This window comes from Salmo salar, chromosome 03 (assembly GCF_965601325.2).
Source record: "Salmo salar chromosome 03, fSalSal1, whole genome shotgun sequence".
NCBI classification, from domain to species: Eukaryota; Metazoa; Chordata; class Actinopteri; order Salmoniformes; family Salmonidae; genus Salmo; species Salmo salar.
In genome coordinates, this window is record NC_138293.1 from 48,344,316 (window position 1) to 48,361,535 (window position 17,220).

The following is a 17,220-nucleotide window of genomic DNA, read 5'->3' on the forward strand; positions in this document are numbered from 1 at the left end:
AGATACTGTCTGCTGTGAATTATAAGTGTCTTTCATACAAATCTTAACCTTGTTACCCATTCCATACATCTGTTGTGTGTCATGTAGACTGAAGGGGGTGTATCTTGGCTATAAAATACTTTGTTTCTTTGTGTCGGGGCTCTCAACGAATCATCTGAGGGTGATTCGTCGACCAGCCATCATTAACGTAGAGCACTCAATTGATTCACTTTATATGTGTGTGTTGTATTGACCTGCTCCCTTATTAATAAGTGAATAAAGATTTAGTTTTAGTATAACTCAGACTTGTGTGATAAGTTTGTCTCTCCTCATTTGATAGTAAAATTAACCACCACATTTGGCGACGGGGATAGGGATGTGAATTTTCACTTGGTGACCGCTCCTGACGACCTGGGTAAACCGGGCACGAGGGATCCCTCAAACTTTGGATCTCAGGGAGACTACACTTCAGGAATGGAGCAGATGGACCCACCTTTGATCTGAGAGGCAGCGATCCGAGTGGATACCACATCCTGAACTTAGTTTTAAAAAAGAAAGAGGTTAGCGAAACACGCAAAGTCGAGTTTAAGAAAAGCCTTTGTTACGTAGGCTCTGAGTGTGTATTCTGCAGGGGTGAGGGGCCAGGGTGACTGTGGGTTCTGTGTGAAGCACAGTACCCGGTGAAACCCTATTGGAAGAAGGACCTCATTCTGAAAAGTGTCTGTGTGACCATCTAAGTGACCCTCAGAACTGGTGAATTCCAATTATTTTTTAAATGTGCTAGCCAGGTATGCCCTGGGTTTGGTCATTTAGCGTTAAACATCTAGAATCTGTGTGAACTAGTTTTAGCCATTTAACCTTAAAACATACGGAATCTGTGTGAACTGGATGAAAACTAGAATCTATGTGAAGTAGTTAAGACCATTTATGATATAGTATAAGGTAGTAAGGTGCACCTGTAATTGTTTTAAACCTGTACCACATTTTAGAAGTATTGAAAGATGTATGAGTTGCATTATTCTAGGAAATTAGAAAATATTCCTGCAGGTTAAACTAATTGATTAGGTATGTTTGGGAAAAGCATTGTGTGACCGTGATATGACACTCTGGACGGGGCACCGTCGCCGGACACTCTGGACAGGGCACCGTCGCCGGACACTCTGGACAGGGCACCGTCGCCGGACACACTGGACGGGGCACCGTCTTCAGAAGCTCGTGACTGGGCTGACGCACTGGAAGCCTGATGCGTGGGGCTGGTAGTGGAGGTACCAGCCTAGAGACACGCACCTCAGGGCTAGTGCGGGGAGCCGGAACAGGCCGAGTTGGACTGGGCTGACGCGCTGGAGGCCTGGTGCGTGGTGTGGGTACTGGACGTGCCAGACTAGGGATTCGCACCTCAGGGCCAGCACGAGAAGCAGGAACTGGATACGTCGGGCCATGGGTAAGCAATGGAGGTCTGGAGCGCACCTCTTACACAACCTGTCCTGGCTGGATCGTAATAGCAGCCCTGCACGAGCAGAGTGCTGGTACAGGGCGAACTGGGCTATGCAGAGGCCTGATGGTTGCCGTGCGTAGAGCAGGCGTAGGGTAGCCTGGTGGCCAGATGCGCTGTGCAGGCATCCTCCTTCCAGGCTGGATGCCTACTCTAGCACGGCACTTGCGAGGGGCTGGGATCGCTCGCACTGGACTGTGCATGGGCGAGATCGTGCGCACTACAGCATACTCCGGAGCTCTCCGCTCCAAATGCTTCTCGTAATAAGCACGGGGAGCTGGCTTAGGGCTCACCCTTGGCCCAGCCAAACTACCCGTGTGCCCCCCCATCGGGGTGCCTCCCCATCGGCGCGTACAAGGCCTCATATCGGCGCCGCTCAGCCTTGGCTGCCTCTATCTCCTCCGGTGGGCGGCGGTATTCCCCAGCCTGGTGCCAAGGTCCAGCCCCGTCCAGAATTTCCTCCCATGTCCACGATTCTACCGAGTACTGCTGCTGCTCCCTCCACTGCTTGGTCCGTTTTTGGTGGGAGATTCTGTCACGGTTGTCGTAGGGTAAGGACCAAAACGCAGCGGGAATATGTACACTCATCTTTTATTCGGACAAAGAAGGAAAACCAAAATAAACACGTATATAAAACACAACGACTAATAACAGGCCGGTAAGGCACAAAGCTATACACAGCACAATATCCCACAAAAACCCATGAAAAACAAACCCCTAAATATAGGACCCTCAATTAGAGGCAACAATAACCAGCTGCCTCCAATTGACAGTCCAACCCCAATTAACTAAACAAAGAACTACAATAGACTAGATAGAACATAGAAAAATACTAACATAGACTAACAAACCCCGAACCACATAAACCAAACACCCTTCTACCTAAATACATAGCCCAAACCACCCCTGCCACGTCCTGACCAAACTATAATAACAAATAACCCCTATTACTGGTCAGGACGTGACAGTAGCATATAGAAATATGTATAATAAGATGATTGACATTTGGATAATAAGATTTGATGTAACGTTATCTTGGGGTTCTGTTCCTTCACTGTCCATCATAGAATATCACGGGTATTGAGAGCGGGATGATATTTTAGAAAGAAGCAGAAGGTCAATAGTTCCTGGGAGGCTTGATTTTGACATGGTTTCTGGGAGGTTAGAGAACCGTTGAGGATCCCATGACTGGCCGGTCCTTGTCCAGGAAACAAACGTTTATTTTTTTGCTTCTGCTGGGAGTATGTTTGGAGAGCTGCTTCGTAGCTGTGGAGAGTCCTTGAACACCAAATGGAATGGTTGATGTGAGTACCTAACAATTTCTTACTTTTATATGGATTCTGTGAAGATGTGAAAATGTGATGAATTCTTGTGTGTATGTGTATATAATCGATTACTAGAGATTTGATAAAGTAATACTGGGAATATAATGAGATAGCAACTTAAACAACCCATACGCAGACATACGTAGGTTTTGATTTGGTCTCTTTAATGGATCATTTGATAAAGATGAGGTTTAAGCATTATTAAACTGTCTACAAAGTCTGGGCAATTGTCTCAGAAACTGATTGGAGTGTGTCCACTTTTAGTTAACTTACCCTGATGATGTAACTATAAAAACGCTTATTGGATGGGTGCTACATTTGAAATAAAACTGCCCTAAAGGCCTGAATTTTTTTATTCTTCTTCCCATTATGAGATGAGTTGCTAGATTTATTGAATAAACCTTTTTCCATAAACTTAGAGCATATTAAAATGGAATCTCAACATAATTTATAATGTCGTACAAAGCCTAGGGTATCCATCAAATTATTATTGCGGGATTAATGTGATGTAGTAAAGTAATTGAAATATGTTGCATGAGAAAATATAATCTGCTTTTATTAGAAAGTGCAAGATCTGTTTCCTAATCAATTAATGTTTAACTCGTTGACTGCTAATCTTGTCACACCCTGATCAGTTTCACCTGTCCTCGTGATTGTCCCTACCCCCTCCAGGTGTCGCTTGTTTTCCCAAGTCAACCAGCATTTTTCCCATTCTCCTGCTTTTTGCATTCTCCTTTTTCTAGTCCTCCCAGTTTTGACCATTGCCTGTTTCTGGACTTTGTACCCGCCGGCCTGACCATTCTGCCTGCCTTGACCATGAGCCTGTCTGCCACTTTGTACCTCCTGGACTCCTACCCCTTTGGATTAATAAACATTGTAAGACTCCAACCATATGTCTCCTATGTCTACATTTGGGCCTCGCCTTGTGCCTTGACAAATCTAAATTTCTCTGTAGAGAAATTGCTTGGACCTTTAATTAACCTGTTGGGGCTAGGGGGCAGTATTTGCACGGCCGGATAAAAAACGTACCCGATTTAATCTGTTTACTACTCCTGCCCAGTAACTAGAATATGCATATAATTATTGGCTTTGGATGGAAAACACCCTAAAGTTTCTAAAACTGTTTGAATGGTGTCTGTGAGTATAACAGAACTCATTTGGCAGGCCAAAACCTGAGAAGATTCCTTACAGGAAGTGGCCGGTCTGACCATTTCTTGCCCTCCTTGATCATCTCTAACAAATACAGGGGATCTCTGGCATGACGTGACACTGCCTACGGCTCCCATGGGCTCTAAGAAGGCGGGAAAAAGCTGAACGATGTAATTCCATCCCCAGGCTGAAACACATTAGCGCGTTTGGCAAGTGCTCTATCAGAGGGCCATTAGACTGAGGCTCGTGCATGAGGGGATAGCATGCTTTTACTTTCACGCTTTGTAATAAAAAACGATTTCCCGGTCGGAATATTATCGCTTTTTTACGAGAAAAATGGCATAAAAATGGATTTTAAACAGCGGTTGACATGCTTCGAAGTACGGTAATGGAATATTTAGAATTTTTTTGTCACGAAATGCGCCGTGCTCATAACCCTTCTTTACCCTTTCGGATAGTGTCTTGAACGCACGAACAAAACGCCGCTATTTGGATATAACAATGGATTATTTAGGACCAAACCAACATTTGTTATTGAAGTAGAAGTCCTGGGAGTGCATTCTGACGAAGAACAGCAAAGGTAATAACATTTTTCTTATAGTAAATCTGACTTTGGTGAGTGCTAAACTTGCTGGGTGTCTAAATAGCTAGCCCTGTGATGCCGGGCTATCTACTTAGAATATTGCAAAATGTGCTTTCACCGAAAAGCTATTTTAAAATCGGACATATCGAGTGCATAGAGGAGTTCTGTATCTATAATTCTTAAAATAATTATGTTTTTTGTGAACGTTTATCGTGAGTAATTTAGTAAATTCACCGGCAGTGTTCGGTCGGAATGCAAGTCACATGCTAGTCACATGCTAATGTAAAAAGCTGGTTTTTGATATAAGTATGAACTTGATTGAACAAAACATGCATGTATTGTATAACATAATGTCCTAGGGTTGTCATCTGATGAAGATCAAAGGTTAGTGCTGCATTTAGCTATGGTTTGGGTTTATGTGACATTATATGCTAGCTTGAAAAATGGGTGTCTGATTATTTCTGGCTGGGTACTCTGCTGACATAATCTAATGTTTTGCTTTCGTTGTAAAGCCTTTTTGAAATCGGACAGTGTGGTTAGATTAACGAGAGTCTTGTCTTTAAAATGGTGTAAAATAGTCATATGTTTGAAAAATTGAAGTTTTTGCATTTGAGGTATTTGAATATCGCGCCACGGGATTACACTGGCTGTTGAGTAGGTGGGACGCTAGCCCATAGAGGTTAACCTGTTAGGGCTAGGGGGCAGTATTGACACGGCTGGATAAAAAACGTACCCGATTTAATCTGGTCACTACTCCTGCCCAGTAACTAGAATATGCATATAATTATTGGCTTTGGATAGAAAACACTCCAAAGTTTCTAAAACTGTTTGAATGGTGTCTGTGAGTATAACAGAACTCAAATGGCAAGTCAAAACCTGAGAAGATTCTGTACAGGAAGTACCCTGTCTGACCATTTCTTCCCCTTCTTGATCATCTCTATCCATTACAAAGGATCTCTGCTGTTACGTGACACTTCCTACGGCTCACATGGGCTCTCAGAAGGCGGCAAAACGCTGAATCGTGGCTTTGCAGGCTCTGGCTGAAACAAAGTAGCGCGTTTGGTTAGTGGCTGGTTACAGTACTGTGAGACTCAGGCTCGTGCCCGCGTCGACCGAAAGCTTTGTTTTCTTTCCTCTGTTTACCTAAACGCAGATTCCCGGTCGGAATATTATCGCTTTTTTACGAGAAAAATTGCATAAAAATGGATTTTAAACAGCGGTTGACATGCTTCGAAGTACGATAATGGAATATTTAGATTTTTTTTGTCACGAATTGCGCCATGCTCGCGACCCTGATTTACCATTTCGGATAGTGTCTGGAACGCACGAACAAAACGCCGCTATTTGGATATAACGATGGATTATTTTGGACCAAACCAACATTTGTTATTGAAGTAGCAGTCCTGGGAGTGCATTCTGACGAAGACAACAAAGGTAATCAAACTTTTGTAATAGTAAATCTGATTTTGGTGAAGGCTAAACTTGCTGGGTGTCAAAATAGCTAGCCCGTGATGGCTGGGCTATGTACTTAGAATATTGCAAAATGTGCTTTCACCAAAAAGCTATTTTAAAATCGGACATATCGAGTGCATAGAGGAGTTCTGTATCTATAATTCTTAAAATAATTGTTATGCTTTTTGTGAACGTTTATCGTGAGTAATTTAGTAAATGTTTAGTAAATTCCCCGGAAGTTTGCGGAGGGTATGCTAGTTCTGAACGTCACATGCTAATGTAAAAAGCTGGTTTTTGATATAAATATGAACTTGATTGAACAAAACATGCATGTATTGTATAACATAATGTCCTAGGGTTGTCATCTGATGAAGATCAAAGGTTAGTGCTGCATTTAGCTGTGGTTTGGGTTTTTGTGACATTATATGCTAGCTTGAAAAATGGGTGTCTGATTATTTCTGGCTGGGTACTCTGCTGACATAATCTAATGTTTTGCTTTCGTTGTAAAGCCTTTTTGAAATCGGACAGTGTGGTTAGATTAACGAGAGTCTTGTCTTTAAAATGCTGTAAAATAGTCATATGTTTGAGAAATTGAAGTAATAGCATTTCTAAGGTATTTGAAAATCGCGCCACGGGATTCAACTGGCTGTTGCGTAGGTGGGACGAATTCGTCCCGCCTAGCCCAGAGAGGTTAAGGCAATTTTTGGGGAATTGTGTCGTTATTTTGTACCTGATGTTACAAGTACAGAGAATTGTAATTGGGTTATTTGCAAGATTTCTTCGTCATTTCAACAGCATTGGGTCTATGTTATTGACTAAAATCTGGGTTTCTGATTGTAATTCAATTATTGGTATGTTTTGCCTGGCCAGATACGGCCGCCAGTGTTTGTTTATTAAGATATAAAATGAATGTTTTATAGTTTGCTTAGTTCAAATTGAAAGGCTAATTTATTGAATATAAATAGCGAGGCGATTTCGATGTAATACGTTGTCTGTTGCCTAAATGGTCTGCTGGAATAACATATTGAGAATGGAGTCGTATTTAAATAACTGAATCAAAGAAGAGAGTTACCTAAATCTAATGAATTCCAATAATAGCGGATAGGTAATTGTGATAGAGCTGTCCTCTTGATCATAACTGATAACTAAACATGGGTATCGATTAATTGTCTCTGGCCCCCTCCCAGTTAGGGGGAGTGATGAGCTCTACACCAGAGTCTCACAACTCAATCGCTGGTTGAAAACTGTTTTCTGCCCCTCCCAAAAGATAGAATTTGTAGATAATTGGCCCTCTTTCTGGGACTCACCCACAAACAGGACCAAGCCTGGCCTGTTGAGGAGTGACGGACTCCATCCTAGCTGGAGGGGTGCTCTCATCTTATCTACGAACATAGACAGGGCTCTAACTCCTCTAGCTCCACAATGAAATAGGGTGCAGGCCAGGCAGCAGGCTGTTAGCCAGCCTGTATTAATTATAGCATGATAAAACTAGGCTATAATCGAAGTTGTGGGGAGTAAATGGCTGTAGTATTGGATTGACTGATGCATTTTATACATTTGGCACATTACATGTTACTTTACAAAGTAAAGTGATGGCGCCGGTGGGTAGGGCTGCCGTCTTATCGGCCCTCAACCAATCATGCCATTTGTTTGTAACTTGTTTTGCAGATAATGTCACTGCTACCATCTCCTATGACCGAAAAGAGCTTCTAAACATCAGAACTGGGATTGCTCACCTCAAACTGGACGAAGAGTGTTTCTTCAATGAGTCGGACGCAAGGGATATACTGTTGACAGCTGACCAGGCCCTGATTCACTGTAGAAGTAAACTGAGATTGAGGCAAAAGATCAGGGTGCCTTGTGAGGACCAGGTGACGAGTGGCTAATCTGCCCTTGTCCTCCGTTCTGCTAGCTAACATTCAATTGCTAGAAAATAAATGGGACGAACTGAAAGCACGTATATCCTATCAATGGGACATTAAAACTGTAATATTTTATGCTTCACCCAGTCGTGGATGAACAACGACATTAACATAGAGCTGACAGGTTATACACTATATCGGCAAGACAAAACAGCAGCCCTTGGTAAGACACGGGGCCTATGCATTTATGTAAACAGCTGGTACACGATATCTAAGGAAGTCTCAAAGTTTTGCTCGCCTGAGATTGAGTATCTTACCGTAAACTGTAGACCACACTATTTACCCAGAGAGTTTCTGTATTTTTCGTAGCTATCTACATACCACCACAGAGCGAGGTTGGAACTAAAAACGCATTAAATTAGGTGTATTCTGCCAAAAGCAGGCAGGAAAACACTCATCCAGAGGCAGCGTTCCTAGTAGCCAGTGACTTTAATGCAGGGAAACTTAAATCAGTTTTACCAAATTTCTATCAACATGTGCAACCAGAGGGAAAAAAATTCTAGACCACCTCTACTCCACACACAGAGACGCGTACAAAGCTCTCCCTCGCCCTCCATTTGGCAAATCTGACCATAACTCTTTCCTCCTGATTCCTGCTTACAAGCTAAAATTAAAGTACAGGACTGTTTTGCTAGCACAGACTGGAATATGTTCCGGGATTCTTCCGATGGCTTTGAGGAGTACACAACATCAGTCACTGGTTTTAACAATAAGTGCATCGAAGACATCGTCCCCACAGTGACTAAGTACATACCCCAACCAGAAGCCAAAGGTTAAGGCAACATTTGCACTGAGCTAAAGGGTAGAACTGCCGCTTTCAAGGAGCGGAACTCTAACCCGGAAGCTTATAAGAAATCCCACTATGCCCTCTGACGAACCATCAAACAGGCAAAGCGTCAATACAGGACTAAGAGAATCGTACTACACGACTACTATTATTACAGACTACTATTATTACAGACTACAAAGGGACGCACAGCCGAGAGCTTCCCAGTGACACAACCCTACCAGATGAGCTAAATAACTTCTATGCTCGCTTTGAGGCAAGCAACACTGAAACATGCATGAGAGCACCAGCTGTACCGGACGATGGTGTGCTCACACTCTCCGCAGAGGATGTGAGTAAGACCTTTAAAACAGGTCAACATTCACAAGGCCGCTGGGCCAGACGGATTACCAGGACGTGTACTGCGAGCATGAGCTGACCAACTGGCAAGTCTCTTCACTGACATTTTAAACCTGTCCCTGACTGAGTCTAATACAAACATGTTTCAAGCAGACCACCATAGTGTTCTTGGACACAGGGACTAAGGTAATCTGCCTAAACGACTACCAACACGTAGCACTCACATCTGAAGCCAAGAAATGCTTTGTAAGGCTGGTCATGGCTCACATCAACACCATTATCCCAGAAACCCTAGACCCACTCTAATTTGCATACCGCACCAACAGATCCACAGATGATGCAATCTCTATTGTACTCCACACTGCCCTTTCCCACCTGGACAAAAGGAACACCTATGTGAGAATGCAATTCATTGACTACAGCTCAGCGTTCAACACCATAGTGCCCTCAAAGCTCATGACTAAGCTAAGGACCCTGGGACTAAACACCTCCCTCTGCAACTGGATCCTAGACTTCCTGACCCTAGGTGTTAAGGGCAGGTAACAACACATCAGCCACGCTGATCCTCAACACGGGGGCCCCTCAGGGGTGCATGCTCAGTCCCCTCCTGTACTCCCTGTTCACCCACAACTGTGTGACCAAGCACGAGTCCAACACCATCATTAAGTTTGCTGATGACACAGTGGTAGGCCTGATCACCGACAACGATGAGACAGCCTATACAGAGGTCAGAGACCTGACCATGTGATGCAAGGACAACAGCCTCTCCCTCTACATGATCAAGACAAAGGAGATGATTGTGGACTACAGGAAAAAGAGGACCGAGCACGCCCCATTCTCATCGACGGGGCTGTAGTGGAGCAGGTTGAGAGCTTCAAGTTCCTTGGTGTCCACATCAACAAACTATCATGCTCCAAGCACACCAAGACAGTCGTGAAGAGGGCACGACAAAACCTATTCCATCTCAGGAGACTGAAAAGATTTGGGTCCTCAGATCCTCAAAAGATAGTACAGCTGCACCATCGAGAGCATCCTGACTGGTTGCATCACTGCCTGGTATGGCAACTGCTCGGCCTTCGACTTCAAGGCACTACAGAGGGTAGTGCGTTCGGCCCAGTACGTCACCAGGGCCAAGCTTCCTGCCATCCAGGACCTCTATACCAGGCGGTGTCAGAGGAAGGCCCTAAAAAATCAAAGACTCCAGCCACCCTAGTCATAGACGGTTCTTTCTGCTACCGCACGGCAAGCAGTGCCGGAGCACCAAGTTTAGATCCAAGAGGCTTCTAAACAGCTTCTACACCCAAGCCATAAGACTCCTGAACAGCTAATCAAATGGCTACCCAGACTATTTGCACCCCTCCTTGCCCCCTATGCTGCTGCTACTCTGTTATTATCTTTGCATAGCCACTTTGACAACCCTACCTGCATGTACATAATTATCTCAAATACCTCGACACCGGTGCCCCCGCACATTGACTCTGAACTGGTACCCCCTGTATATAGCCCCGCTATTGTTATTTACTGCTGCTCTTTAATTATTTGTTTTTCTTATCTCTTACTTTAAATTTTTTTGAGTATTTTTCTTAAAATGACATCGTTGGTTAAGGGCTTGCAAGTAAGCATTTCACTGTAAGGTGAATACCTGTTGTATTCGGCGCATGTGACTAATACAATTTGATTTTAAAGTCTTGGACATTTCATAAGTGTGAAGCCGAAAGAGAAGAGAAAGTTGTCAAGTTTGTTTTTAACCTTACGATAGAGGTAAGTGCTGAACGTTGTTGAGAATGGGTTATATATAGTTTTTTTCCTACTGGTAAGAATACAAGAGCTGGTGAAAGTGAGTCGTGCTCACTGGGCTATATCGGGCTGTAAGGGATTCAGAGGGACATTTGCAGTCTGAATAGTTGAATCAGAAAAATTCTGTGATCATTTTAGATTCCTGTTGCTGGGTTTCATAGTTTAGGTAACACCAGTGAGTTAAAGCAGGAAGTTAATGTATTCTAGCATTATAATCTTCCATTACGTGGAACAATGTCTGGTCATTAAAGTGGATTGCAGTTTGAGTTTTATTTACATTTTTACAGGGACAGTGCACATTAATCAACGTTTCAGTAAAAGTGCCAGTTTTAGCCAGATGGCTAATTTTCAACCACAGGCCCTGGGCAGGTAATTAAAAATAAATTACAATAACAATACAGACAATCAATGAGCAGTGAGCACACGCAGAGCAGAGCAACATAGAACAAGCAACAGGTAGCACAGTCAGTGTAGTCAGCTCAGCTATCCCCATTGAGACCATGTCTGTGCCTCGATCGAGGTTGGGCAAAACTAAACATGGCAGTGTTCACCTTAGCAATCTCACTGGAATAAAGACCTCCATTCCTGCCATTACTGAAAGAGATTGTGATACCCCACATCTCAAAATAGGGCTACTTAATGTTAGATCCCTCACTTCCAAGGCAGTTATAGTCAATTAACTAATCACTGATCATATTTTTGATGTGATTGGCCTGACAAACATGGCTTAAGCCTGATGAATTTACTGTAGTAAATGAGGCCTCACCTCCTGGTTACACTAGTGACCAAATCCCCCTCGCATCCCGCAAAGGCGTAGGTGTTGCTAAAATTTATGATAGCGAATTTCAATTTACAATATTTTTTTTTGTCTTTTGAGCTTCTAGTCATAATCTATGCAGCCTACTCAATCACTTTTTATAGCTACTGTTTACAGGCCTCCTGGGCCATATACAGCGTTCCTCACTGAGTTCCCTGAATTCCTATCCTACCTATTGTAGTCATGGCAGATAATATTCTAATTTTTGGTGACTTTAATATTCACATGGAAAAGTCCACAGACCCATTCGAAAAGTTGGTTTTGTACAACACGTCTCCGGACCTACTCACTGCCACAGTCAAACTCTGGACCTAGTTTTGTCCAATGGAATAAATGTTGTGGATCTTAATGTTTTTCCTCATAATCCTGGACTATCGGACCACCATTTTATTACGTTTGCAATCACAACAAATAGTCTGCTCAGACCCCAAACAAGGATCATCAAAAGCTGTGCTATAAATTCTTGGACAACCCAAAGATTCCTGATGCCCTTCCAGACTTCCTCCACCCTACCCAAGGACGTCAGAGGACAAAAATCAGCTAACCACCTAACTGAGGAACTCAATTTAACCTATTGTTTTCACTATATATTTTACCTCTTGGTGATGTCATTCGGAAACATAATGTTAACTTTCACTGCTATGCGGATGACACACAGCTCTAAATTTCAATGAAACATGATGAAGCCCCAAAATTGCCCTCGCTGGATGCCTGTGTTTCAGACATAAGGAAGTGGATGGCTGCAAATATTCTACTTTTAACCTCTATGGGCTAGGTGGGAAGCTTGCGTCCCACCTACTCAACAGCCAGTGTAATCCCGTGGCGCGTTATTCAAATTCCTCAAAAATGCAAAAACGTGGCTAAATGTAGCACTAACCTTTGATGATCTTCATCAGATGACAACCCTAGGACATTGTTATACAATACATGCATGTTTTGTTCAAACAAGTTCATATTTATATCAAAAACCAGCTTTTTACATTAGCATGTGACTAGCATGTGACTAGCATTCCCACCGAACACTGCCGGTGAATTTACTAAATTACTCACGATAAACGTTCACAAAAAGCATAACAATTATTTTAAGAATTATAGATACAGAACTCCTCTATGCACTCAATATGTCCGATTTTAAAATAGCTTTTCGGTGAAAGCACATTTTGCAATATTCTCAGTAGATAGCCCGGCATCACAGGGCTAGCTATTTAGACAGCCAGCAAGTTTAGCACTCATCAAAGTCAGATTTACTATAAGAAACATTTTATTACCTTTGTTGTCTTCGTCAGAATGCACTCCCAGGACTTCTACTTCAATAACAAATGTTGGTTTGGTTCAAAATAATCCATAGTTATATCCAAACAGCGGCGTTTTTTTGTGCGTTCAAGACACTATCCGAAAGGGTAAATATGGGTGACGAGCATGGCGCAATTCGTGACAAAAAAAAATCTAAATATTCCATTACCGTACTTCGAAGCATGTCAACCGCTGTTTAAAATCAATTTTTATGCCATTTCTCATAAAAAAGCGATAATATTCCGACCAGGAATCTGCGTTTAGGTAAACAGACGAAAGAAAATAAAGCATTCGGTCGACTCGGGCACGCGCCTAAGCCCATAGTACTCTGATCGGCCACTTGCCAAAAGCGATAATGTGTTTCAGCCAGAGGCTGCCTCGATATCGTTCAGCTTTTTCCCGGGCTCTGAGAGCCTATGGGAGCCGTAGGAAGTGTCACGTTATTGCAAAGATCCTCAGTCTTCAATAAAAAGAGCCAAGATGAAACACAATTTGTCAGACAGGCCACTTCCTGCATGGAATCTTCTCAGGTTTTGGCCTGCCATATGAGTTCTGTTATACACAGACACCATTCAAACAGTTTTAGAAACTTTAGGGTGTTTTCTATCCAAAGCCAATAATTATATGCATATTCTAGTTACTGGGCAGGAGTAGTAACCAGATTAAATCGGGTACGTTTTTTATCCAGCCGTGTCAATACTGATGATGATGGATGGAAATGATGGAATGATGGACTTTATCGAACAAAGCAACATTTATTGTGGACCTGGGATTCCTGGAAGTGCCTTCTGATGAAGATCAAAGGTAAGTGAATATTTCTAAGGCTATTTATGATTTTAGATGACTCCAAATTGGCAGGTATCTGTATTGCCTAGTGTATTTTTCTGAGCGCAGTACTCAGATTATTGCAAAGTGTGCTTTCCTCGTGAAGCTTTTTTGAAATCTGTCACAGCGTTTGCATAAAGGAGATGTTCATCTATAATTCTTTGAATAACAGTTTAATATTTTATCAACGTTTACGGTGAGTATTTTTGTCAATTGTTGTGCTGATTCACCGGCAGTATTGGAGGCAAAATATTTTCTGAACATCACGCGCTAATGTAAAAGGCTGTTTTTGGATATAAATATGAACTTTATCGAACGAAAAATGCATGTATTGTGTAACATGATGTCCTAGGAGTGTCATCTGATGAAGATCGTCAAAGGTTAGTGCATAATTTTAGCTGGTTCTGGTTTTTGTGACGCCTGTCCTTGCTAGGAAAATGGCTGTGTGCTTTTTCTAGTGTTGGATCTGTCCTAACATAATCTAACTATGCTTTCGCCATAAAGCCTTTTTGAAATCGGACAATGTGGTTACATTAAGGAGACGTGTACCTTTAAAATGGTGTAAAATAGTCCTTTGTTTGAGAATTTTGAATTATGACATTTTGTGGTTTTGAATTTGGCGCTCTGATTTTTCACTGGCTGTTGAATAGTGTGAACCGTGGGCGCTAGCGTCCCACCTGCCCAAGAGAGGTTAAAGTAGACTGTGATTTTGCTGTGATAGGGGTGTCAGTGTGCTGACCGAACGCTCTGAGAGACTCTGGGTTGAGGTCGGTGATAAAGTAATCGACGGTAATACTACCAGGAAATGAACTATAGGTCTACCTACTGTAGGAGTCCCCTCAAAGCTTACCATTGACTTTGTACAGACCCAGCATGCGACAGAGCTATACGAGTTGTGACCCGTTTTAGTTGGTTATATTGCCGTAGTTGTGTCTAGGGGAGCATATGGGTGAGGGAATGCTGTCACATCCAGGTAGGTGTTTGTCCTGCTGTGTACTGAGGGTTCTTGTCCAGTTCTGGCATTTAGGTCACCACAGACTAGCACATGTCCCTGGGCATTTTGATTTCCCCCTCCAGGATGGAGATGCTGTCTTCATTAAAGTATGGGGATTCTAGTGGGGGATATAGGTAGCACACATGAGGACATTTCTCTGTGGAGATAATTTCCTTATTAATTTCCAGCCAAATGTAAAATGTTCCTGTTTTGATTAACTTAATAGAGTGAGTTAGGTCTGCTCTATACCAAATTAGCATACCCCCTGTGTCCCTTCCCTGTTTTACTCCTGGTCGTTTGGTTTGGTCTCACTCTCACGTCGCTGAAGGGAGGTGGTAAGGGGTGCATAGAGGGTTTGGTTGGGGCCTGAATCAGGATCAGTATGTGTGTGTGTGTTGTCCATTAGCGGTCTCCCCTCCTGGCTACCATATGCATTTTGGGAGGCCAGGCTATTTCCCTCTTGTGTTACAGCCCAGCCCCAGCCCCCAGCTGCTGGCCTCTACACACCTCATTAGAACAGCTGAGACCAGGCAGAGCTGGGGCTCGCTATGAGTACACTCACGCACACACACAAACACACCCAATCACCAATCCAACTATGTTAGGCATGAGTATTCATCTTCACTGCGAGATCAATGTAGATCCCCATCACTGACGGAGTCCATCTGAGTCTGATGGAGAGAAACAGAGCTGATCAACAGAGGACAGGGGGGGAATAGAACAAAGACAAAGCAGAGCAGAGGAGTGGAGCAGAAAGAAATGGAGGAGGATGGATCAGGCCAGGGTGTGACAGGAAAGAAGGAAGAAAGAAAAAAGGAGGGGGAGAATGTGAAGATAGTGGAGGAAAAATGTTTGATGAACGAGACGAGAAGAGTAGCTGCTGCTGCTAATGGGGATCCCAATAAACCTAAATCCACACTTAACCTGCTAAAAGGAACCCCGGGGGAGCAGTGGAGATTTGGAGAAACCAGACTGGAGTGTGCTAAGTGCAGTCATAGTGTGGGCCTGTGTGAACTCCCTATATAGTGAAGTTGACAGAAGGAAAACCACTCACATCTTCTGTCATGTTTTATTACAATGTCATTATCTCGTCTTACCAGTGTGAGCTCTGGCAGAATAAAACCCAAGATTCTAACTGGATAAATATTTGTGTATACCAGACAAAGCCACATTTCCAAAGACACACACATGCACAGACTGTCCATTTGTGTGTTAGTCCTCTAATTGGATGAGGAGCTCATTTAACCCCACATCAGACAGAGAGGACCCCAGGGTTAAGCCACTGTCATGAGAACTAGGACATATGCAGTATACCTGACTAGTGTCAGTCTAACCTATGGCACTTATGATAGCTCCCTAAAAGCAGAATGAGCAGTTAACTACAGCCTAGCTTCCCATCTCTAGCTCCCTCCATTTTTCTTTTTCTCTCTCACACACACACTGAGAACAGTCTTAGCACTCAGATAAAACTGCTCAAATTGGGAGCAGAGAAGGGAAATTATCATAATCCCAAATGTAACACTTTCTGTCGGCACGGAAACAGAGACTCAGGAGACCTGTCAGGGTGTGCGTTTGTGTGTCTGGCAGTCCGTCAGGGGCTATATAGTGGTGAGTGTGTGCGTGTAGAACAGAGACTCCACAGAGCGAAGACCTGTCAGCACATGCTGTTCGAACAGTGACAAGAATGATGTGTGTGGGGGATGGGTATTTAGGTACGGTGTGTGGGATGGGTATTTAGGTACGGTGTGTGGGATGGGTATTTAGGTACGGTGTGTGGGATGGGTATTTAGGTACGGTGTGTGGGATGGGTATTTAGGTACGGTGTGTGGGATGGGTATTTAGGTACGGTGGGTGGGATGGGTATTTAGGTACGGTGGGTGGGATGGGTATTTAGGTACGGTGTGTGGGATGGGTATTTAGGTACGGTGTGTGGGATGGGTATTTAGGTACGGTGTGTGGGATGGGTATTTAGGTACGGTGTGTGGGATGGGTATTTAGGTACGGTGTGTGGGATGGGTATTTAGGTACGGTGTGTGGGATGGGTATTTAGGTACGGTGTGTGGGATGGGTATTTAGGTACGGTGGGTGGGATGGGTATTTAGGTACGGTGTGTGGGATGGGTATTTAGGTACGGTGCGTGGGATGGGTATTTAGGTACGGTGCGTGGGATGGGTATTTAGGTACGGTGCGTGTGTGTGGGATGGGTATTTAGGTACGGTGCGTGTGTGTCTGTATGTGTATCCGTGTGTGTGGGATGGGTATTTAGGTACGGTGTGTCTGTGCTTGTGGCAGGGGTCAGCGGGGCATCCTCCTGGAGTTGAGCCCTCTACTCTCTGAACCCTGACACTGAAAGTCTTGGAATACATTTTCCACCACCTGGTTCCCACCTCTCTAGGATGACTACATGTTTTAGTCAATGTCTCTCAAGCACCAAGGAGAGAACACCTGAACATAACGACAGAGAGA

The 17,220-nt window shown here is 43.5% G+C and overlaps 1 protein-coding gene across 3 annotated transcripts in view; it reads right to left on the bottom strand.

Annotated features, from left to right (window-relative positions):
- The window catches only part of LOC106600545 (sodium/potassium-transporting ATPase subunit beta-1-interacting protein 4), a 145,627-nt gene that overhangs the window by 67,912 nt on the left and 60,495 nt on the right, over window positions 1-17,220 (bottom strand). The gene's annotated exons all lie outside the window — the stretch shown is intronic.